Below are 23,063 nucleotides of genomic sequence, written 5' to 3' on the forward strand. Positions count from 1 at the left end.
TATGGATCATTTATTGTGTTCATTTAGTCCATGAAACTGGACTCCATCTGTCATAACAATCTTTCATAGCAGCAAAGATGGTGTGTGAATCGTTGCATGTTGAAGTCAGTTCTGATTCCATCACTGCTGTGCTTGCCCAGTCTCATCAAAATTCAGTTTTAATTAATGTGGCAATCAAAACAAAGCGGGGCTCAAATCCCAGTATGATGAGCATACAGCCACTGCACAAGTGATAATATATATAGTGTTTATATATATATATAAACTATATATATAGTTTATATATATAAAACGTAGGCTGTTTTGAGGTAATTCAAAGGATATTTCATACCTTAAAAAAACTCACATGCTACAGTAAACAGCCTGGAGGGGAGCGGGAAGTGGCGGAAGGAAGGAAGGAAGGAAGGAAGGAAGGAAGGAAGGAAGGAAGGAAGGAAGGAAGGAAGGATAGAAGTGGCAGAAGGAAGGAAGTGGCGGAAGTAAGTGGCGGAAGTGGCGGAAGTGGCGGAAGTGGCGGAAGTGGCGGAAGTGGCGGAAGGAAGTGGCGGAAGGAAGGAAGTGGCGGAAGGAAGGAAGTGGCGGAAGGAAGTGGCGGAAGGAAGTGGCGGAAGGAAGTGGCGGAAGGAAAGAAGTGGCGGAAGGAAGGAAGGAAGTGGCGGAAGGAAGGAAGTGGCGGAAGGAAGGAAGTGGCGGAAGGAAGGAAGTGGCGGAAGGAAGGAAGGAAGGAAGGAAGGAAGGAAGGAAGGAAGGAAGGAAGGAAGGAAGGAAGGAAGGAAGGAAGGAAGGAAGGAAGGAAGGAAGGAAGGAAGTGGCGGAAGGAAGGAAGTGGCGGAAGGAAGGAAGTGGCGGAAGGAAGGAAGGAAGGAAGGAAGGAAGGAAGGAAGGAAGGAAGGAAGGAAGGAAGGAAGGAAGGAAGGAAGGAAGGAAGGAAGGAAGGAAGGAAGGAAGGAAGGAAGGAAGGAAGGAAGGAAGGAAGGAAGGAAGTGGCGGAAGTGGCGGAAGGAAGGAAGTGGCGGAAGGAAGTGGCGGAAGGAAGTGGCGGAAGGAAGTGGCGGAAGGAAGTGGCGGAAGGAAGTGGCGGAAGGAAGTGGCGGAAGGAAGTGGCGGAAGGAAGTGGCGGAAGGAAGGAAGGAAGGAAGGAAGGAAGGAAGGAAGGAAGGAAGGAAGGAAGGAAGTGGCGGAAGGAAGTGGCGGAAGGAAGGAAGTGGCGGAAGGAAGGAAGTGGCGGAAGGAAGGAAGGAAGGAAGGAAGGAAGGAAGGAAGGAAGGAAGGAAGGAAGGAAGGAAGGAAGGAAGGAAGGAAGGAAGGAAGTGGCGGAAGGAAGGAAGGAAGGAAGGAAGGAAGGAAGGAAGGAAGGAAGGAAGGAAGGAAGGAAGGAAGGAAGGAAGGAAGGAAGGAAGGAAGGAAGTGGCGGAAGGAAGTGGCGGAAGGAAGGAAGGAAGGAAGGAAGGAAGGAAGGAAGGAAGGAAGGAAGGAAGGAAGGAAGTGGCGGAAGGAAGGAAGGAAGGAAGGAAGGAAGGAAGGAAGGAAGGAAGGAAGGAAGGAAGGAAGGAAGGAAGGAAGGAAGGAAGGAAGGAAGGAAGGAAGGAAGGAAGGAAGGAAGGAAGGAAGGAAGGAAGGAAGGAAGGAAGGAAGGAAGTGGCGGAAGGAAGTGGCGGAAGGAAGTGGCGGAAGGAAGGAAGGAAGGAAGGAAGGAAGGAAGGAAGGAAGGAAGGAAGGAAGGAAGGAAGGAAGGAAGGAAGGAAGGAAGGAAGGAAGGAAGGAAGGAAGGAAGGAAGGAAGGAAGGAAGGAAGGAAGGAAGTGGCGGAAGGAAGTGGCGGAAGGAAGTGGCGGAAGGAAGGAAGGAAGTGGCGGAAGGAAGGAAGTGGCGGAAGGAAGGAAGTGGCGGAAGGAAGGAAGTGGCGGAAGGAAGGAAGGAAGGAAGGAAGGAAGTGGCGGAAGGAAGGAAGTGGCGGAAGGAAGGAAGGAAGGAAGGAAGGAAGGAAGGAAGGAAGGAAGGAAGGAAGGAAGGAAGGAAGGAAGGAAGGAAGGAAGGAAGGAAGGAAGGAAGGAAGGAAGGAAGGAAGGAAGGAAGGAAGTGGCGGAAGGAAGGAAGGAAGGAAGGAAGGAAGGAAGGAAGGAAGGAAGGAAGGAAGGAAGGAAGGAAGGAAGGAAGGAAGGAAGGAAGGAAGGAAGGAAGGAAGTGGCGGAAGGAAGTGGCGGAAGGAAGTGGCGGAAGGAAGGAAGTGGCGGAAGGAAGGAAGTGGCGGAAGGAAGGAAGTGGCGGAAGGAAGGAAGGAAGGAAGGAAGGAAGGAAGGAAGGAAGGAAGGAAGGAAGGAAGGAAGGAAGGAAGGAAGGAAGGAAGTGGCGGAAGGAAGTGGCGGAAGGAAGTGGCGGAAGGAAGTGGCGGAAGGAAGTGGCGGAAGGAAGTGGCGGAAGGAAGTGGCGGAAGGAAGTGGCGGAAGGAAGGAAGGAAGTGGCGGAAGGAAGGAAGTGGCGGAAGGAAGGAAGTGGCGGAAGGAAGGAAGTGGCGGAAGGAAGGAAGTGGCGGAAGGAAGGAAGTGGCGGAAGGAAGGAAGGAAGGAAGGAAGGAAGGAAGGAAGGAAGGAAGGAAGGAAGGAAGGAAGGAAGGAAGGAAGGAAGGAAGGAAGGAAGGAAGGAAGGAAGGAAGGAAGGAAGTGGCGGAAGGAAGGAAGGAAGGAAGGAAGGAAGGAAGGAAGGAAGGAAGGAAGGAAGGAAGGAAGGAAGGAAGGAAGGAAGGAAGGAAGGAAGGAAGGAAGGAAGGAAGGAAGGAAGGAAGGAAGGAAGGAAGGAAGTGGCGGAAGGAAGTGGCGGAAGGAAGGAAGGAAGTGGCGGAAGGAAGGAAGGAAGTGGCGGAAGGAAGTGGCGGAAGGAAGTGGCGGAAGGAAGTGGCGGAAGGAAGTGGCGGAAGGAAGGAAGGAAGGAAGGAAGGAAGGAAGTGGCGGAAGGAAGGAAGGAAGGAAGGAAGGAAGGAAGTGGCGGAAGGAAGGAAGGAAGGAAGGAAGGAAGGAAGGAAGGAAGGAAGGAAGGAAGGAAGGAAGGAAGGAAGGAAGGAAGGAAGGAAGGAAGGAAGGAAGTGGCGGAAGGAAGTGGCGGAAGGAAGTGGCGGAAGGAAGTGGCGGAAGGAAGTGGCGGAAGGAAGTGGCGGAAGGAAGTGGCGGAAGGAAGGAAGGAAGGAAGGAAGGAAGGAAGGAAGGAAGGAAGGAAGGAAGGAAGGAAGGAAGGAAGGAAGGAAGGAAGGAAGGAAGGAAGGAAGGAAGTGGCGGAAGGAAGTGGCGGAAGGAAGGAAGTGGCGGAAGGAAGGAAGTGGCGGAAGGAAGGAAGGAAGGAAGGAAGGAAGGAAGGAAGGAAGGAAGGAAGGAAGGAAGGAAGGAAGGAAGGAAGGAAGGAAGGAAGGAAGGAAGGAAGGAAGTGGCGGAAGGAAGTGGCGGAAGGAAGTGGCGGAAGGAAGGAAGGAAGTGGCGGAAGGAAGGAAGGAAGTGGCGGAAGGAAGTGGCGGAAGGAAGTGGCGGAAGGAAGTGGCGGAAGGAAGGAAGGAAGGAAGGAAGGAAGGAAGGAAGGAAGGAAGGAAGGAAGGAAGGAAGGAAGGAAGGAAGGAAGGAAGGAAGGAAGGAAGGAAGGAAGGAAGGAAGGAAGGAAGGAAGGAAGGAAGGAAGGAAGGAAGGAAGGAAGTGGCGGAAGGAAGTGGCGGAAGGAAGGAAGTGGCGGAAGGAAGGAAGGAAGGAAGTGGCGGAAGGAAGGAAGGAAGTGGCGGAAGGAAGGAAGTGGCGGAAGGAAGGAAGTGGCGGAAGGAAGGAAGGAAGTGGCGGAAGGAAGTGGCGGAAGGAAGTGGCGGAAGGAAGGAAGGAAGGAAGGAAGGAAGGAAGGAAGGAAGGAAGGAAGGAAGGAAGGAAGGAAGGAAGGAAGGAAGGAAGGAAGGAAGGAAGGAAGGAAGGAAGGAAGGAAGGAAGGAAGGAAGGAAGGAAGGAAGGAAGGAAGGAAGGAAGGAAGGAAGGAAGGAAGGAAGGAAGGAAGGAAGGAAGGAAGGAAGGAAGGAAGGAAGGAAGGAAGGAAGGAAGGAAGGAAGGAAGGAAGGAAGGAAGGAAGGAAGGAAGGAAGGAAGGAAGGAAGGAAGGAAGGAAGGAAGGAAGGAAGGAAGGAAGGAAGGACGTCCCCTAGGTTGGCTCTGCAAGGAGAAAAGGTGGAAAGTGTAGTTATTAATAGTTCCCAATAGGTGGCTCCCAAAACACAGAGGTGACAGTAATGCTGAGCACACAGATCTCACACACCAGATTAGTTTCACAACCAGATATTCCATCTAAACATAAGTCAGTATTGCATAGATCAACAAAATGACAACCTTGGCCCAGACCTCGAGAAGGACAGACAGCACAGCAGGGAATACATACATGAAACGAAGTGTTATAGGAACACACATGCAGAAACTCTGAGAGCAAATAAATCAGCAGTGTGGCCCGGGACTATTGAACTAATAAAATGAACGCTTTAAATAATTTTGTTTCAATATGCTCTGGTCAGATCTGCTGTTTTCTCAACTCTTTTTGCCCCACACTGGGCACCAAGAAGGACTGTCATGGTTTAACCCCTGCTAGCAACTAGGTACTGCATAGCCACTTGCTTATGCTTCTCCCACCCACAATGAAATAAAGAAGGGAATTGGAAAAACATAAAATTTGTGGGTTGACAAAAGAGCAGTTTAGTAATAATAGTCATGGCAAAAATAATTTAAACAGGAAAAGGAGAAAGCAAATTAAAACCCAAAAAACCAAGTGATACACAATACTCACCTCCCACTGACTCCCCAGCCTACACCTGTGCAGCATTGGTGGCTTCTGGCAAAACTCCCCCCAGTGTATGCACTGGACATGATATTCTCTAGCACAGAATATCCCTCAGGCCAGTTTGTGTCAGCTGTCCTGGCCATGCTCCCTCCCAACTTCTTGTGCATCTGCTCACAGACAGAGCATGGGAAACTGAAAAGTCCTTGATTTAGAGTAAGCTCTTCTTAGCAACAATGAAAACATCAGTGTGTTTTCAAGTTTATTCTCATACTAAATTCAAAACACAGCACTCTCCTACCTACTATGAAAATAACTCCATCCCAGCTGAAATTGGGACAAATATCCCCCTATGCCTGATCATCACCACTCTGTCCTTGCCCAGATGTTCAACACCATCTGAGTTCCTGCAGAAGCTTTAAGGGATTTAGAGATATCAGCTCACATTGTGAAAGATTACCAATGAGCAGTGACACCTTGTCTCTGAGCAAGGCAGCCCCTACACTTCAACAGCTGATAAAAGACAAGGTGATCTGGGACATGTATGGGGGTTTTTGGTGGCCTTTTCCAGGGAAAATACACTAGAAACAAACCATAATTTACTGTACAATAAACAACTACATGCTGATTGCAATATTCTGCTATTTCCCCTTCCTTTCCAATGGCACTGTTATCCTGCACAGGGGAGACATCGGTTAAATAAAAATTCACTGCATGTCTTTGAAATTTCACACCAAAAACTAAACTAAAACCAACCCAATACAAACCTTTACAAGAATTTTCTGGAAAACAAATACTGGGAAAATTTAATATCTTTACTAACTAAGCCACTGACTAATTTTTTAAGATTAAAAAAAAAAATCCTGATTTGATATTTGGTGCAAGAATGTTTTGGGCTGTTTATAGTGAAGGTAGGAGGTGTTAAAATTGGTTTCTGTGCTGAAACTCAGAACAACTACCAACTACAGAACAAAGGATCCTTCAATTCCTAGTAAGAATTGCACTGTCAGAAAACTAGAGAAAATGCACCCAGGTATCCCTGCATGTATTGGCAAAGTTAAGAGTAAGGAAATCGATTTGGTTCCATGTGAAACCCTGAAAACAGACTAGAAGTTATGGACAAGAGCTTTATGTTGAATTTTGCAAGGGGAAAGCTAAAACTCCATTGATAGTTTATGCAAATTAGACCATGAAAATCAGTTAATGTTGCAGTTAATAGAAAACAGGTGAAGTCAACCAAGTGTAGAGAAATGAGGCAGACAAGCAGATTCCAAAGAGGAATATAATACCTCTTTGAGAGTTGTACTCTTGAAAAAAATAAATGCCCAAAAGTTAAATATGAACAGTTTTTACCCATCAAATGTAGTGGGAATGAGGAAGAATTGCATGCAGTGGTGCACTCTGGTTTTTAACTTCTGATCTAAGGCACACAGGCAAGGCAAGTACAAAGAGTACTTTAAGAACACAATGCACTCAATCTCAATGGAAGTTTATTGTTCTGCATGACTTATGTGTTGTTTGAAAGACAATGTGCATCTTCAGTGAGCAAACAAAAAACAGAGAGCAAGCCAAACAAAGGGATAAAGAAAGAAGAAAGATACACACTTCATATTAGACTCAAGAGATGCAGAGTCTTGAGAAGTGTTCAAGAAAAGATGACAGTGCTGAAGTTGTGAAACCCTAAACAATTGACAGTAAGATTTAAATTTCTACTATAAGAACAAGGAGATATTGAAAGTTCAAGTGGGAATATTGAATGTATTATTTTGCAGAAAGACTTTAAATGGACATTAGTTACTTAAAGTCAGATTGTACTCACTTACTTAACTAAAACCGGGATAACTGGATAGAATATTGGAAGTTCTATTCCAAAAGTGATTACATAAAAATTGCACCTTCCTACTCAACAGATTTGATTGCTGTGTTTATTCAGAGTCAGATCTATTTGCCTCAAAGACAAAAATATGCCTTTACAACTTTTATTCCTGTCCTGTCTCCTTGCAGGACCCACACAATACAGCCAAGGGTCTAGATGTTATTCATTCTTGTGCAACAGCTACATTACTTTGCATGTTTCCACCAAATATTCCTGTAAGAGCAATAAGAAGAGATCCAGTGAAGATATCAGGGAAATAAATTTTACATTCCGCATTTAGAGTAGATCACAAAAGATTTTATTGGTTCCTCCTGGTCTTAAAAATCTGACTAATTTGCCTAAACATTTATTACAAAATACTGACTTCCCTAAAAGTAATGGGTTTTTCCACTGACTTCAGTCAAACCTGAATCTGTGAAGACATAAACTAATTCTCAATCATTTTCTGTCATTTGTTGGCATGAATGCAATTGGCCTCTAGGAAGAAAATTCTTTGGTTGGTGCTGTTGCTGTTAAAGAGGCTTCATCCAGATTCTCAAATATCCTTTGCTGTTTATAATGCTATACAAAGCTATATATATATATATATATATATGTTTATATACATTTGTTATGCAAAGATACTTACAGAAAATACCTAGAAATGACATCTCAGCAAGGTTCTTTAATTGAGATTTTACTTTCATATTTAACTAAAACCTGGATAAGATGTTACATACTCCAACTACCTATGCAATGTGAACTATAGAGATTCAGCCCTTGATTCTCCCCATTATTCTCTGTTCTGTCTTTCAAACTTTCCAAAGTGAAAAGTGAGATTTTCCAATTCAACTTACACAAAGTTCTGGTAGCATGATATAAGCTGAAATTAAAGGTGAACAAATTTTGTCTCTTTCAGACAAAAACTTCTGCTGAAGTCAGAACAGGTCAAAGAGAGCAAATACCTGAAAATACTTCTCCCAAGAGCTAAAAAAAAGCCAATAAAAAAGCAAATCTAAAAGGCAAACAACCTGTTCTCCTTGAACATTAGAGCAGAATTGTGCTTAAATCTATAGCCAAAAATATTGTAATTTAAATGATGAAGAAAGTTTAAGAAAATTTTAGTGAGTTTCCAGAAATAGGCATCTTTAAACCAAAGTAAAGAAAAAAACCATATTAAAAAGCTCTCATATAAAATGTGGCTGAATTTATCTTTAAAGATATCTAAAAAGACCCTTGGTCACAGCTTCAGTGATGTAACCTGGAATAGCAATACTAGGAATCCAATGCATTACTATTTTTTTAATATCCTATATAAAATGGTATATGGTCTATCACTGTATAAAGAAGGCATGTGCGCGAAGGGTCCATGACAATCATAATACATTAATAAAAAATATCTTATAGCTGATAACCTCTAGACTTTAATAAAAATATATATAATTAATGAACTCAGAGAATATTCTAGTTAAAGAGGAACAGACACAAGTTCTACAGGATGGTGCCAATACACATCACAACTAAACAGCAAAATCTGCCAGCAACATGTAGGGACACTAAATATTATTGAATGAAAACTCTACAGAAGCAGGATAGGAATAACAAACACCATTGTGGTACCATAATCAAAATGGAATCTGATAATTTAAAAAATACCCTGAGAAGAATTTAGGTCAAATAAAAAGGGTGATGATTTTAAACAGTTTTCTTCAGTGTCAGCACCAAGCATTTACTATTACCATAGCACTCAGCTTAAACAATAAAAACAGGGCAGTGAGTCAGTCTTTACCTTCAGCCATTCAATGATGCAATAGTTCTGTTCAAAATGCCTACAGAAAAAGACTGAAATTGAACAAAACATTATTCTTTGTCTTGATTACATTAATCTCTGAAAATATATACCTTTTCAGAAAAACAAAACCAGATAAAGAAAAGGAAGAGAAAAAGAAAAAAAGGAAAAGCACTAAAAATATTCCTGTCCTAAAAATGCAATCTTTACCTTTTTTAAACTTCTTTTTAATTGACTACCTTAGCAACTGCTTTCATTTCACAGGGACTGAAGTGGGAAACATCAGGGTTTATATTCACCACAGAAGGTATGAAAGCAGAATGTGTTCAACATACAAAATTATTGTGATTTAACCCCAGCCAGCAACGAGGTACCACACAGCTGCTCTCTCGCACCTCAGCTACCTTGACCCCACCCTCCCTCTGGGGGAGGAGGATCAAGAAAAAGTGAGATAAGAAAAGTTTTGTAACTGAATATAATGAAATTTAAATATACTACAAATGACGCACAACACAATCATTTACCACTTCCTGATGGATGCCCAGCCCATCCCTGGGCAGCAATCAACAGCTGCTGGCCAGCTCTCCCTAGTTTATATGCTGAACATGATATTCCATGATGTGGAACATCCCTTTGGCCAATCCAGGTCAGCCGTCCTGGCCATGCTCCTTCCCAGCTCCTTGTGCATCTCCTCGCTGGCAGAGCATGGGAAGCAGAAAAGTTCTTGGTTTAGAGTAAACACCAGATAGCAACAACTGAAACATCAGTGTGTTATCAATGTTTTTCTCATATAAACCCAAACCACAGAACTGTGCCAGCTGCTGAGAGGAAAATGAACTCTTTCCCATATGAAACCAGGACAAGAATTCATTTACAAATGTCATACACTACTGTGGTGTTGCTGAGTAACTGAAGACATTTCATTAATAACATAATAAAGCTGAACACTGCACATCATAAGAATAACTTAAAGGAATTAGAAAAGAGCATAGCTGCAATCAGCAGCCTTTGGGATTGGGCAGAGATGAGTAAAGAAAGGCAATTTAATCTAATACTTAAAATCCTTGCAAGTCAATAAATAATGGCCAGCAGTACTGAAAACAATAATAGGAAGTATACTGCAGAGAACAATGCTGTAACATTGAAGAATGGAGTAATCCTCATGGTTTAAGGTTTTTCCAAGTGTGATTTGTGTTATTCCATATCAAACTGAAAAGTGGATTCTGGATTCTTGGCCTAGAGCTGCAGTTCCTTGGAGATGATTCACTGACACAATACCACTGCTTTCTCTGAACACATTCAACTTCCAGTCCTGACTAGAAGGCATCTAAGATGCCAAGAAAGCTGAGTCTTTCTGGAGTCAGCCCGTGGCCATATTCACACAGTAGCTCATCCAACAAGGATGAGGTACTTGAGAAGAACACATAAGCATTTTTTAACTATGAGGGTGGCACCAAGCTGAATGTCACACACTAACAATTGTCAGTTGCTCATTGCTGACCTTGTGAGATGTGTTTGCCATGTGATGTTCCAGCTTGCTGTCAGAAGTAGTTCTGATGGAAACTTATATAGCAACCATGGTAGAAACAAGATGTTTTCCCTGAAGAGAGATCACAGGGAAAATACTGCTGTTCCTTGCTGCTGTCCCATATGCTGCAATCACCTCATATTGTCAGTTATCATGGTCAAGATCATGGTTCTTAGAATGACAGTCATAGAACCATAAAGGTTGGAAAAGTCCTTTAGGACCATGAAGTCCTACCGAGCACCACCAACATCTTGGCTATTAAAACATGTTCTCAAGTGCCATATCCACACATTTTTTGAACACTTCCAGGGGTGGAGACTTCACCACTTCCATGGGAAGTCTGTTCCAGTGCTTTACAACCCTTTTGGTGAAGTTTTTTTTTTTCCTAATATCTGATCTAAACCTCCCTTGATGCAACTTAAAGCCATTTCTAGTAGTAGCAATACTTGCCAGTATTGTTCTTTTTCTTTCTTTTAGTTCTGCTGATTTGGTATCTCATTCTTTTGTTGGTCATAGTTAAGCAAACTGCAAAACCACTCCTTGCAGGGCTAAGAGACTTTTATAATTTACACTGCCAACAGTGACAGTAAACAGATAGCTACTTTCTGTCAGCACTCTCCCTGTGCTCTTGCAGATGGAGCACTGTTTTCACCACAAGGTATAGAAAATTCACCATATGTGGGAAGGTTTTCAGGCATGAATCATGAAGTCAGAACAAAACAAAACAAAAAAAAAAAAAAAAAAAACTCCAAAACAAAATTAAAAAAAAAAAGAAAAACAAAAATTCAAAAAAACCCCAAAACCTTTTGCTCCTCTTTTTGTCTATTAGCAGCTTGTATGAGCAGGAACAAAATAAGTAATTTCCACTACTAGACGTGTCTGAGAGTGAGCTGTCTGCAGTGGAAATTCCACCTCCCTGCAGAGGAACATGAGGAAGAACTTTGCTGTGCAGGTGACCGAGCACTTGATTGCTCAGAGAGGCTGTGGAATCTCCCTCACTGGAGATATTCCAGAAGCATCTGGATGCAATCCTGTGCCATGTGCTCTAGGATAACTCTGCTTAAGCAGGAGGTTTTGACCAGATGATCCACTGTTGTGCCTTCCAAACTGACCCAATCCCTCATTCTGTGAACCCATGTTTTTCTTGTCAAAGGACTTCTAGAATGTTCTTCTTTTGCTTTTCCATTTCCAAGCAGAATGGGCTGCAAAGATATGGACTTCTCTCTTGGACTGTATAAAGGGCTGTATGTATTGGTAATATGATACATTAACCAATATTAACAAGAATTGATTGTTTGAACTATCATTCATAAAGATTTGTTGTACTTCTAATTGCACAAAAAATTTATCATGTACTAAGATTAAACTTTAGGTGAAAGAATAGTCAAAATAGCTTTTGCTTATAGTTTAAGTGTCATTCCTTGAAATACGATCTGGAGTCTCAGCCAAACTGAGTTTCCTTTCCATTGCCACAAGAAATAAAATTCTACAGAATAAATTAGGGTGCTCACTGGAATCTATGTAAATGTGTTAAAGAAATGTCTTCACCGTAGGTTTCCCACAGCAGAGTCTGAGATGTCTGATACCAGGAAGAAATAATTTAATATTTGACTGGTACAACAGTAGGATTGGCTAAACTGAGCACCCCAAACAAAGGAATCCATAGGAATTATGCTGTTACAAACTAAGTTTCCAACCCCTCATGTGACAGTTTGGTCCAATATTTGTATTAGGGTCTGAGGTCTTCTTGTTCTCTGCTGGTCTTCACTGTCTCTAGGCAGACTATTTCTCCTCCTGCCTCCTCCTGCATCCTCTGCTGATGGAGGTAGTGACCTTCCTTACTTCCTTATCTTCCACTGTGAACTAGCTGTGGAGCATTCCTTTACCTAAGGAGATGAAAAGCCCAGCATATTTAGGAAAAAGTTTACATCTTGTGGCCTGAGGGTTCAGCATGTCTATCTACTAATGCTAGTAAGTCACACAAAGTGACTAATTCCCTTTCTTCCTTTACAAATGTACTACCTCAGTCCCATTCTTGTAACAGGAAATTCTATTTAGTTTCTTAGTAACAGGAAATTCTATTTAGTTTCTGCAGTAAGTGATTTTCTACTAGGTCAAAAAGACTGATAACATGAAAGAAAGCATATCATCACTCTTTCCAAGTCTTCTTATTGCTCTCTTCAGACTTTAAAAGACAAATAGAGATAAAAAACAGCAATAAGAGATGTTTCAGTAAAAACAGGGGGGAAAGGAATATACACAGGGAACAAGTCCATTCAACAAGAAATCACCATCTTCACATAGACATTTATCATAGTAGATTTGCTACCTGAAAGACTCCTACAATAATACAACATAATGAGGCTGCTGGGAGGTAGTGATTTGTAGAGTAACCAGGATAGGTATGAGCCTCAGACACCCATGTCTGTGGTCTGGTATCATAGCAAAATTCCATTTTAAGCTGTATTTTAAGACAACATGCTAGGCCATGAGACAAAATTACTAAAATTGTGCCCGTCCATTTCTACAGACTCTGTCAGAGAATGTTAAGGTTAGTCAGAGGAGCATCATGTAAAATAATTTACACGTCACAGCTTGATAATGAGAATTAGGAAAGGATGGTTCAGTCTTGCTTTTCTTGACAAGGTAGTAATTTTAGTTAGATCATACTTCATGGATTAAGCCAAAGTAGTGATAATTAGCCAGAAAATTACTTCTGGAACCACTTAATTTAAAAATTATCAATGATGTCTGGACTTTTAGCTGCTATGTGCAATGGAAACTGGGCATAGATTAAGTATTAAATAGGATAATAAATAAGCAACCTGCAAGGTACACTGGCAAGTGATGAACAGCCATAAAGCCAACATTATTTTCCAAACCCTTCAAACAAAAATCTTAAAAGTGAATTTCTTTTTCACCATTAACATGTTTTCTAGATAGCTCTTTATGCTGAGATTACCATTGATTTTTTGTAAACAATCTCATATTACTCTTAAATGTCATGAAAACACAAAAAAAACCCTTTCCTAATCCTTTGAAAAGGTTTTTAAAACTTGTATACTGATATTGTAAATTCTTGTAGGATCTTAAAGAACATTTCTCTCTATATCAGTCAGGCCAGGGTGCCTCTCTGTCTGACAGTAGTCAGAAATAATTCTCCTCTGAGCAGACACCTTGCATTACCAGCTCCTCAAATGGTATATGAAATTTTTCAGAAGACTCCCTTGCCACTCTCTTGATACTCTGCTGTGCTGGGCATTGAAAGAGTGGTCCAGGGTTCCATAAAGACTTCATAAATGGGAACACCAATCCCTTATTCACCACTGATTTGATAATCATCCTTAGCATAAACATTTCAGATAATGAACCTCTTTACAAAAACCTTAAATAAAAGCACTATGATTGCAAAGCTGTCATGTTCCTGGAATACTGACTGCTCCACATCTCTTTAAAAATAGTAAGGGAAGCCAGATGCAGTCACATTCCTCTCTGAATTTAGCGCTTGATTAAATCATAAGCAAATCATCAGACCATGATGAGCAAACCACCCTCTATACCAAACGACATTGTAATCATCAAAGCAATGTGAAAAATTAAAATCTCAAAGCAAAGGCTGGCTGATTCTAGTATTTTTTAACATGCATGGATTGTTGATTAATATATCTTATACAACCACCAAAAGTAGACCAATGCATATGATTCATTAAAGTCTGCTGGCTGGAACTGCTGATTGATTGTGCTCACATCCTGAGGATCACAAACATTCTGAGAATTTATGGCAGCTGACTCTAACTCACTTTTTAAGTGATAATATTACAACTTTATTAGGTCAAGGAATGAATACTCAATAGGCAGGAATACCAAAACACAGGCACTGACATCAAAGTATAATGAACATATATCAGCATCAATAAAGGTACATAGAAAGATTTTTAAGCAACTGAAGTACATAAAGCTGGTAAAAGAAGTGTGGCCATGATATCTTATGAAAAATCCTCTGCTAGGATTTTTCCTGTCCTGAGGAGCTGAGAGCCTCAGGAAAGAAATGTAAACAATAACTATCTGCTGCTGTGGAATGCCACAGGTGCATCTTTCATTGGTCCATGTGGATTGTTTTCAATTAGTGACCAATCACAGCCACCTGTGCCAAGGCTAGGAGCAGTCACAGGATTTTGTTATTGATTCCTATTCTATTCTTATCTTTGTAGCCTTCTGATCTTTCTCTCTCTGTTCTTTTAGTATAGTTTTAATGTAGTATTTTAGTATAATATATAACATAATAAATCAGCCTTCTGATGAAAATGGAGTCAAGCCTCGTGTCCTCACACATGGGATCTCAGCTGTCGAAACAAGAAAGAAGCTAGGCAATTATTGGTGGAAAATACCAGTTATATGGCTTTATAACAGCTGCCTTTCAGTCACTAGAGCTTCATGAAGTTACATTAGAATAATATATATTCAGACCTATATTCCGTGTATTTCAATTGCTGCAAAACATGAATTCAGTGTAATCAAACTATGCTCTCTCCAAAAGAAAACAATCAAATAAAGGTTTATTATGCCTCTACTTATTAGGAATCATGTATATAAAGATCTCTGGAAAAGAAAAGATTAGAAACAAAAATTTGGGAATACTTATGGCATGAGTAGATTGCCACCTTATTGGTCAGGCTAGCCAGGTTTGCTGCAAACCTAAGCAGTAAAAGAGCACCACAATGTGCACACAATATTATATTTTTTACAAATAAAATTTTTAAAGGTGAACAAACTGAGGAACCTTGCAGTTCTTTGGTGGCAGTAAATCAAACAAGCAAGTGACCAGAGAGGAAATATAATGCAAGATTTCTAGCACTCCATTTATTTAAAGGCTTCTTTATTGTTCCTTCTTTTTCTTCTCAAACAAACTCTTTTCTTGATCTTTCATCACATACTCATAATCATATTTATGTAACAGACATATATTTGTGTATCACAGCATTCTGCACAGCTGAATTTGGGCACCAGCTCTTTCATGCAGTGCACCAGAGCAGTTGTTGGTTGAGAAGATTCTTTCATACAAGCCTGTATTTTCATTTTGGTTGTTTGGAATGCACCTGCTAAGGAACAATCACTAGAACATACCACAAAAATAATAAACACTCTATATTAATTTAAGCCTGCAGTCTAAATTAATTAGTATAAAAGTATTAATTAGTAATAATAAAATTGCTATTACTAATTTATTAATTAGTAATAATAATTATTACTATTTTTTTATTTACTAACATTAATTAATACTAAATTAGTACTTTATATTAAATTAAGGCCTACAGCAGATTCCCAACAATACTGGCTATGTAACATTCTTATATCCATAGGACACCCGTGCTGTCCCTCCTTGTTCCTTGCTTTATATACTTTTTGGAATCCACTGCTGAAAACTGAATTTTATCAATGCCAGTATTTTATAAATACTTCAGTGTTTCATTAAAATGCTTTCTCTGATCCCCTGTCTCTTTGCACCTCACTCTGCCCTGATTAGGAATTGCCCAAGCATAAAAAGTAATATATAGCCTGAGCTATAAAGAGCAACCAAACAAGGCAAAAAAATTAAGCTTGGGAACTTCTTAGATTTTTTTTCAGAGGAGCTTGTGGCATAAAAATCTTCCTGCTTGCTGTGCATCCCTCTTTTACCCCGTTGTGCAAAAGGAAGATGCAACCAAACAAAAAGAAAGGGGAGTGTGGGGATACAGTACTGTTCTTTCCTGATTCTTCTGAAGTATAGCACAAGGGAAGTGTGGGAATCAGTCACGTGGCACTTTCTGTCTAGTTGATATGCTGCAGGGATTAAAGGGAGTAAACAGCTGTTCTCAAATTTTTGTTTTTAAGCATAACATTCTGAATGAAGGAAGCAGCAGCATGCAATAAAGAGCTACATCAATACACATGGGGAAACATACTTTGCCAAAGACATGGAGGCACAGTCTCCTCAATGCACAACCCTGCATAAAAAGTATGATAGGTCTCTTGGCTCCAGAAAGTAGCTATTAAGAAAACAAATATGGAAGCTACCAGGAAAATATCCTATTAGTGATGTGCTTAAAATTAATTTTAAGTGAGGTCTCTCTGTTTCACTTGCCAAGAAAACCTAAGGCATCAAATGATCCTTTTGTTTCTGATGGATGCCTTTAATCTCATGTGGCCAGGCAATTGCAAACTGCCAATGCTAGACAGCACAGAGTTCTGGAAGTCATAAAATATTCCTAGCAGTGATATCTGGGTCTTTGAAGAGGATCAAAGTACAGGTGTTTTCTAAACATCACCCAGGTTGATGGATCTGAAGCAGAATATGATGGTTTTCATCTTCCTTCACTGCAAACTGGACATGGGATATCCAGATAAATGTGGCAAGAATAAATGCAATTTTGCAGCAAAATATACTTCACTTTTATTTGTCTTTAACTCATATTTTGACACCTAAGGTGTCAGTAAAGACAGTATATTTTTGCTATAATTAGGATGGTAAAGGAAGTAAATCTGTGTTTCTTCCACTTCTTTTCAAACCTGCAGCCAACCAGAAAGAGTTCATCACATGCTAAGGATAATACTGACCCTGAGGCCAGTACCTGCTGCTTCAGAAGGAGATGCAAGAAGCCTCAGATTAAACAACTACAGAATGACTTTCTCAAAGGGAAAGTTACTAGCTGCCCTGCAACTTTTCTCTTATCCTGGATTAAAGATTACTTTCATCCAGAAACACATAGACTTTTAACTCTTTTGTAGTTCTGTTTCTTAAACCCTCCACATGTGTTAATCAAAGCCACTGCTTATCAAGGAAACAAATTTAGAAATCCTGTAACTCTTTATGTTTTGGTTTGGTGGTTTGGGGAATTTTGGTTGGTTGGGGTTTTTGGGGTATTTTTTTTTGTTCATCATAGTTAATGTCTGTTTCTGCTGGTCACTGTTGGCTGCAAATCTTGTGCCTTGACAGAGCCAATTCTTGTTTCCTGAGACCCGATGCCTCTGACATTTCCCTAGAAGAGCTGCAGCTGCGCAGTTACATACCTGTGAGCAGGTATGTGAATATGTAATAAATTGGCTCTGAAGAACGTGATCTGTTTTTGTAAACATGGATATTGTCTTTGTAATCTTTTCATGCTTTAAAAATAATGAAACATGGAAAGAAATTCTGCATTCACTATCAATGTTTGTGTTTTGCACTGGCATTAACATCAGCATGACCAGACTGCTTACCTGAACTAAGAACAATATAGTCAGCCTAGGGAAGAGACTAGATAATCCTATCTGTCTGACTGTCAGATCCTCTTGCCAGAGATCTCTGACTGAGAGACATAATAGGTTGTTTTATTATATTCTAGTTTTCCAAATTAAAGTGAGAATTTTAATTTTTTTTAATTGGTGTGGGCTTGTGAAAAAACACCTCCCATAACTGGGGAAATCAATGAAAACTTCTCATTTGAGGCCTGAAAAAATATACCAGGCATACCTGAGCTCTGAAAAACAGAGCCAACATACAATGGGCTTTGATTTTGTTGCTATTTGGGCCAAGTCAGCTTCTTTACTGTATTTGTCCAGGGGAAGCCAAATTCTCCATTTGTCGTGGAAACCAACAGCATAAACAGAATTATTCTTAAATAACATCAATGACAGGAAAAATATAAATCTTATTTATTGTTCACTTCCAAGGTCTTTAGCCGTGTTTTCGTTGTCTTTGTCATCCAGACAATTCAGAAGGTACACAGAGCACATGTGTGACATGCCTGTAAGGTTTAATAGCTTTCAGATAGTTAACTGAGAAAAAGCCAAAGCAACAATTTTTTTCGGTTCTTGAACTCATTCCTCTCTGGGCCTAGCTTACAGTAAAAGTTTCTGATGGCTCCATAGTGTAATTCAGTATATATTAATAATTTTATAAGTCTCAGGTTTTTGTGAATTCTCTGAATGAGTCCGTCTTGTTTAAAACCTCAGTAAGTCATTGAGTCACCATGTGAAAGATCAAAGACCTTGTTCTAAGAGAGAAAAATTAAATGCAGTAAAAAAATAGCAGAAAATTGAGAAAAGAGAAAGGAAAGCTGTTCTTAAAGAATATTTATAAATATTCAGTAGGAGCATATAAAGACTGGACGTAGCATGAAATGATCACTGACAAAAGCTGGATAGTATGTGGTAGTTACAGTAAAGGACTCTGTTTCTGCTCTGAGTTTGACAAATGTAAAATTCATGCTATGAATGCAAGACATTGCAAACTACCCATCTAAGCATGCTCTACATGTGACTACTAATTACAAACTCTGGGGCTAAGTGGTAAGTTCCACCAAAAATCATTGGCCATGCACTTTTCCATGCACATGCATTTTATTGGGAGAGGTGGAAATAAAATATGGAAAATAAATTACTCTAAAATAAAGATTTAATAGCAAGACAAACTTTTCTTAATTAGATAGTTTTCAGTTAAGTCCTCTCTTGCCATGGACTGCCTCTGGATCAGAAGGTTTTTGCAGCCTTGAGATTAAGAGTTTCTGTGATCAGGCTCAGTCCTATGTTAACATGTATAAATGGCTTTGGGAGCAGATTTTGTTTCATGTCCTGCCAAAATAATCTTGGCAAGCCAAGATAATCTTTGACTACTTATATCCAGCTGTGCAGGAAGCCTACAGGAGTTTCTGTTCCAGTAAAACACCATCCTACTTAGAGAGCATACAGAATCCCTCACATGATTCAAATTTTGTCTTGTTTACAGTTACAAAGAGATCAATTTCAGCATCCAGGAATGGGGTAATAAGTAGGGTAAAAGGAACACTCATGAGAGATTACAGCATGTAAAAGGAACTCTCCAGAGAGAAGCACAACAAAACATTACCACATTCATTGTCAAATGCAATAAAACATCATAGCAGTGACCTTCAGTATGCCCTGAAGTTGCAGTATGCTGCACAATAAAATATTTAATAATTATCACTCTTAGCTTAAAAAAGGCTAGAATAACACCAAGTGAAAGCCAAACAGTGAGAGCAACTCAAATAAGAAAGAGCTCTGAAATCACAGGATGTTATCCAGAGAGTATTTTTTTTCCAAAGATATTAATGTGTTGGTCAAACTGATTAAAGTATCATCTTCCTGCCAATGACTTCCTATGGACCTCAAATAACAGAAGTTCTGCCTGACGTGTTGGGTTACCCAATTATAGAACACTGAAATCAGTACAGAGCTGAAAGAATTGGGCTGTCCAATAAGAATGATATTTCCAAGTCCCATGAGCACTATCTCTTAATATAGCAATAGAGAGAGACAGGAATAATAAATACCCTCGAGCTTGATTCCACTGTTAACTGACCTGCACTTGCAGAATTGCAAATGGAAGTTTTGTCTCCTTCACAAACAGCTTGCGTCAAAGCATTGCGTTTCTGTACCTTTTTCATCTGAAAAGATACAGAATTCTTGCGTGTAGAGAATATAGACTAGCTCTAAATACTGGCCTTGCAACTCAGGATGCATGCTAGGGCTGATACAGCTTTTATACCTTAGGATTACTCCTATATTGAAGACTGAAATTGCATTGAATTAAGACTGTGGTCTTACTTAAGAAAATGTACCATCCTTTGGAGGACAGGGGAAAATGTCAAAAACTGTGTCAATCTTTTTTTCAGTGAAATTCTTAACAGAACTAGCAGTAGTCTGTGTCTGTAAAACTGTGTGTTAACCATACTTTGTGAATCGGATACCCTCCTTATGTGGAGTGCAGATCATGAGATGCATCCCAGAAGGGAAGGATTTACTTTTCACTAAGCTCAGTAGATGCAGAAGAGATCTAGTCCCTTAATCAGTTAGGTCTAGTGAACAACCTTCACTGTGCTCCTGTTATCTAAATCATGGTGCTTGAAATAATCTCACAAACAGACTGGGGCTTGGAATTGTGTGGACTAGGATAAACATGACCTGAATAAGATGCTATAAAACATTTGGTCTGTGACACATCTGTTGAAGCCATTATAATTTAGCAATTATATCATCATAAAGCTGTCAACTGTGCAGTGCTTCCTGGTAGCATTCCAGATTCTGGAAGTCCATGCCAAACACTTATCTTGCTCACTTTGTCTCTGCAACAAAAATAATTTTATGTTGAGAGACTCTTTTCATGCAGTAGTTCAAGAGTGAACTGCCCAAAGAGACTTTTTGAAGAGACAGTGAAAAAAATAGGGAATAGAAAGGATCAGAATGGTTGAGTTAGGATTTTCCTTCAAACCCTTCCTGGTTTCCTGCACGCTGGTTTCAGGAAGTAGTGAGATGAATTCTTCACAGCTCTGTTCTCTGTAGGAACTACAAACACTTTCAACTATTTTTATTTTCCTCAGGCATTTTAACAAGATTAAAGAGGAAAAAATGTAGAAGAGAAAGAGAGAGGTGAAGAAAGAGAGAGCTCCTTAGTGAATGAATGGTGGTCCACAGGATAATTCTTCTTCCTGCTTAGAATTCATTTAGCTTTAATGGTTGTTAAGTGGGATTTGGATAATAGGTTGTGTCTTTTAAAGCATTTAATTTACACAAGTTCAGATATTTCAGAAGGACCATTGCAGACTTAGCTGTCTTTTCTGTTTAGCTTCTTCAAGAGAAAGAAAAAGGTAAATTTGCATTAGAATTTGAGGGGGATCTATCACTTGAAGTAGTCTGGGCTGAGATAGACATGGATTCCAAAATTTGAGGACAACTCAGATGTCTACAGGGTCAAGAAAAAGTGAAATTTTTAATTTGCAGAGGTCTGTGTCATTTTATAGGACTGATGGTGACTGAAATGACAGTCTTCCAGCTAAAATGGCACATAAAATCTCTCCTAGTTGACTTTTAAGTCAGTAAATGGAATGTATATTCCTGGTAGTTTCAGCAGGTAATATAACTATTCCTATGAGACTAGGACTAGGATTTGCTTCTTCCAACTTATTAAGAGTGCTGGGAGAGCAGGACCTCAATCATGAACCTATACAGTTTAATGGAACAATTTTATTGTTTTTAATGTATCTTAATTCAGTGCACTGCAGGCAGCATAACAGCAACTTCCAAAAGGAAAGTTGAAATGCAGTGCAAATACAAAGAGTCAACTCATTTGGTACAGCAAAACATATCTTCCTCTTTCCTGGGTCTGAGAGTCAATTTAGAAATTATAATTTATTTATGCAATCATTTAAAAAATTAAAAGAATATTTAAGACTCTTTGGCTTTGAAATTCCATTTATGGAATCATGGTGAATATCTTGAGGTTGGAAGGAATCTCTGGAGATTGTCTAGGCTGACCTCTGCTCTTGAATAATAGTCAGCTAGAGCAGCTTGCTCTGTATTCAATCAGGTTTGAATAATAGTCAGCTAGAGCAGCTTGCTCTGTATTCAATCAGGTTTGAAACATCTCCAAAGATATTCAATATCCAAAGATATTCAAGAGCTGTACAACATAGCTGAGCAACCTGTTCCTGTGTTTGACTACCCTTATATTAAAAAATGAGGGGGATTATTTTTAAACAGAATTTTCTGGAATTTAATTTATGCCTCTTACACAACTGAGAATAGCTGATATTGTTTTCTTTATTCAGACATCCATACCTATCAATAAGGTTCTTCTTGAACCTTCTTTTTTAAGGCTAAATAATCCCAGATCTCTCAGCCTCTCCTCACATGGAAGGCACTCCAGCCCCATCATGATCTTAGTGGCCGTTTGCTGGCCTTGCTCCAGCATGTCCCTATTATTCTAGTGCTGCAGAGTCCAGAACTGAATACATATCTCAGATGTGATCTTGCTGGTGCATAATAGGGGTAATGACTTCCTTGATCTGAGAATACTTTTCCTAGTCCAGTCAGAAATGCTGTGGACTTATTTGCTGCAAGGGCATGTTGCTGACTCATCTTCAACCTTTCCTTAGGACTCCTACATCCCCCTTTTTTTTTTTTTTTTTTTTGCAAAGCTGCTTTCTAACTTTGGTACATGAGGTTACTCTTTCCCATGTACAGGATGTTCCCTTTCTCTCAACAGGTCAGTCCTCCCAGTTTTATATAATCTACAAAATTGCTGAGGGTGGACTCTGTCCATCTGCCCAACTCATTATTGTAAATGTTAACTTGTGCTGTACAAGAGATGGATGGCATCAATCATAATTTTCAGCCACTGCAGAGAAGAATGATAGGTAACAATAGCAAAAGTTCTCCATAGCAAAGAGTATTTTAGCAAATATATTATCTATTTCAATGGCAAACATGTCTTCTGCAGTGACAGAATTCTCTTGGGAACGGTCTTATAAATAGGAGCATGTTCCTCTCAGAAAAAAACCCCAAAACCAAAACAATAAACAAACAAACAACAAAACCCCCAAATCAAAACCAAACCAAACCCCAAACCAAACCAACCAAACAAACAAAGGAAAAAAACCTCCCAAAAACACCACCAAACAAACTGGTGGCTTCAGGAAAAAGAAACTGTGATAAAGAACTGACTTGCAGAAAAAAAAGTCACCAACAACTCTTCCAGGCACTGATGCCCTATACCTACTTATGTATCTACACCAAAAAAAAAAAAAAGTATAAAATAGCTAATTGCTTACTTAAAATGAACCTCTCTGCAAGAACTTCATTGCATGAGATCTCCCTGACAAGACAGGAATCTTGCTGGGGAAGCCTGGCTCACCCCAGACTCTGTGATATTGGTAACCTTTAAAGTAAGACTTCTGGTCTTGATTAGCCTTACTCCTGAGAGAATGTTCTTGAGCGTCATACTAGTAACATCTCATATAACATATAGTAAGTAGAAAGCAATTTTCTGAGCTTTAATTAATAGTCCTTAGAAAGTTAACAAAACATTTGGGCAGGGGGAAGAAAATAGTGAAAAGGCCTCACAAAACCAGAACAGTTTTCTGAATTAATTAAAAACTTAGGAAATTTGTCCTGCTGGAAATCTTCCTAATCTCTGTGCAGATTATTATCAACTGCATTTGAAGAGTTCTCCCTATCTCCACAACTGTAAAATTACATGTTATTGCTTTGCTGGAACTGAGATACCAACATTAAGTGCAAGGTCCACAAAACCCTTGAAGTTTCACCTTTAAATTGTATTGAAACCCAGAACATTTCA

At 39.8% G+C, this 23,063-nt stretch overlaps 2 long non-coding RNA genes across 3 annotated transcripts in view; one reads left to right on the forward strand and one right to left on the reverse strand.

Moving 5' to 3' along the window:
• The window catches only part of LOC135294537 (uncharacterized), a 59,989-nt gene that overhangs the window by 29,560 nt on the left and 7,366 nt on the right, over positions 1–23,063 (forward strand). The window contains exon 4 of the long non-coding RNA XR_010356622.1: positions 16,926–17,009. This is a non-coding gene — a long non-coding RNA (uncharacterized LOC135294537). The remainder of the gene's footprint in view (positions 1–16,925; positions 17,010–23,063) is intronic.
• Positions 15,600–19,883, reverse strand: LOC135294538 (uncharacterized). 2 transcript variants are annotated; one of them, XR_010356625.1, is made up of 3 exons: positions 19,662–19,883; positions 19,290–19,374; positions 15,600–15,772 (listed from the first exon to the last, which is right to left on the reverse strand). It is a non-coding gene; the product is annotated as an uncharacterized LOC135294538 (long non-coding RNA). The 2 variants fall into 2 exon arrangements; XR_010356624.1 differs by lacking the exon at positions 15,600–15,772 and adding an exon at positions 17,638–17,715.

The sequence above is a fragment of the Passer domesticus genome, chromosome 2, assembly GCF_036417665.1.
Source record: "Passer domesticus isolate bPasDom1 chromosome 2, bPasDom1.hap1, whole genome shotgun sequence".
NCBI lineage: Eukaryota > Metazoa > Chordata > Aves > Passeriformes > Passeridae > Passer > Passer domesticus.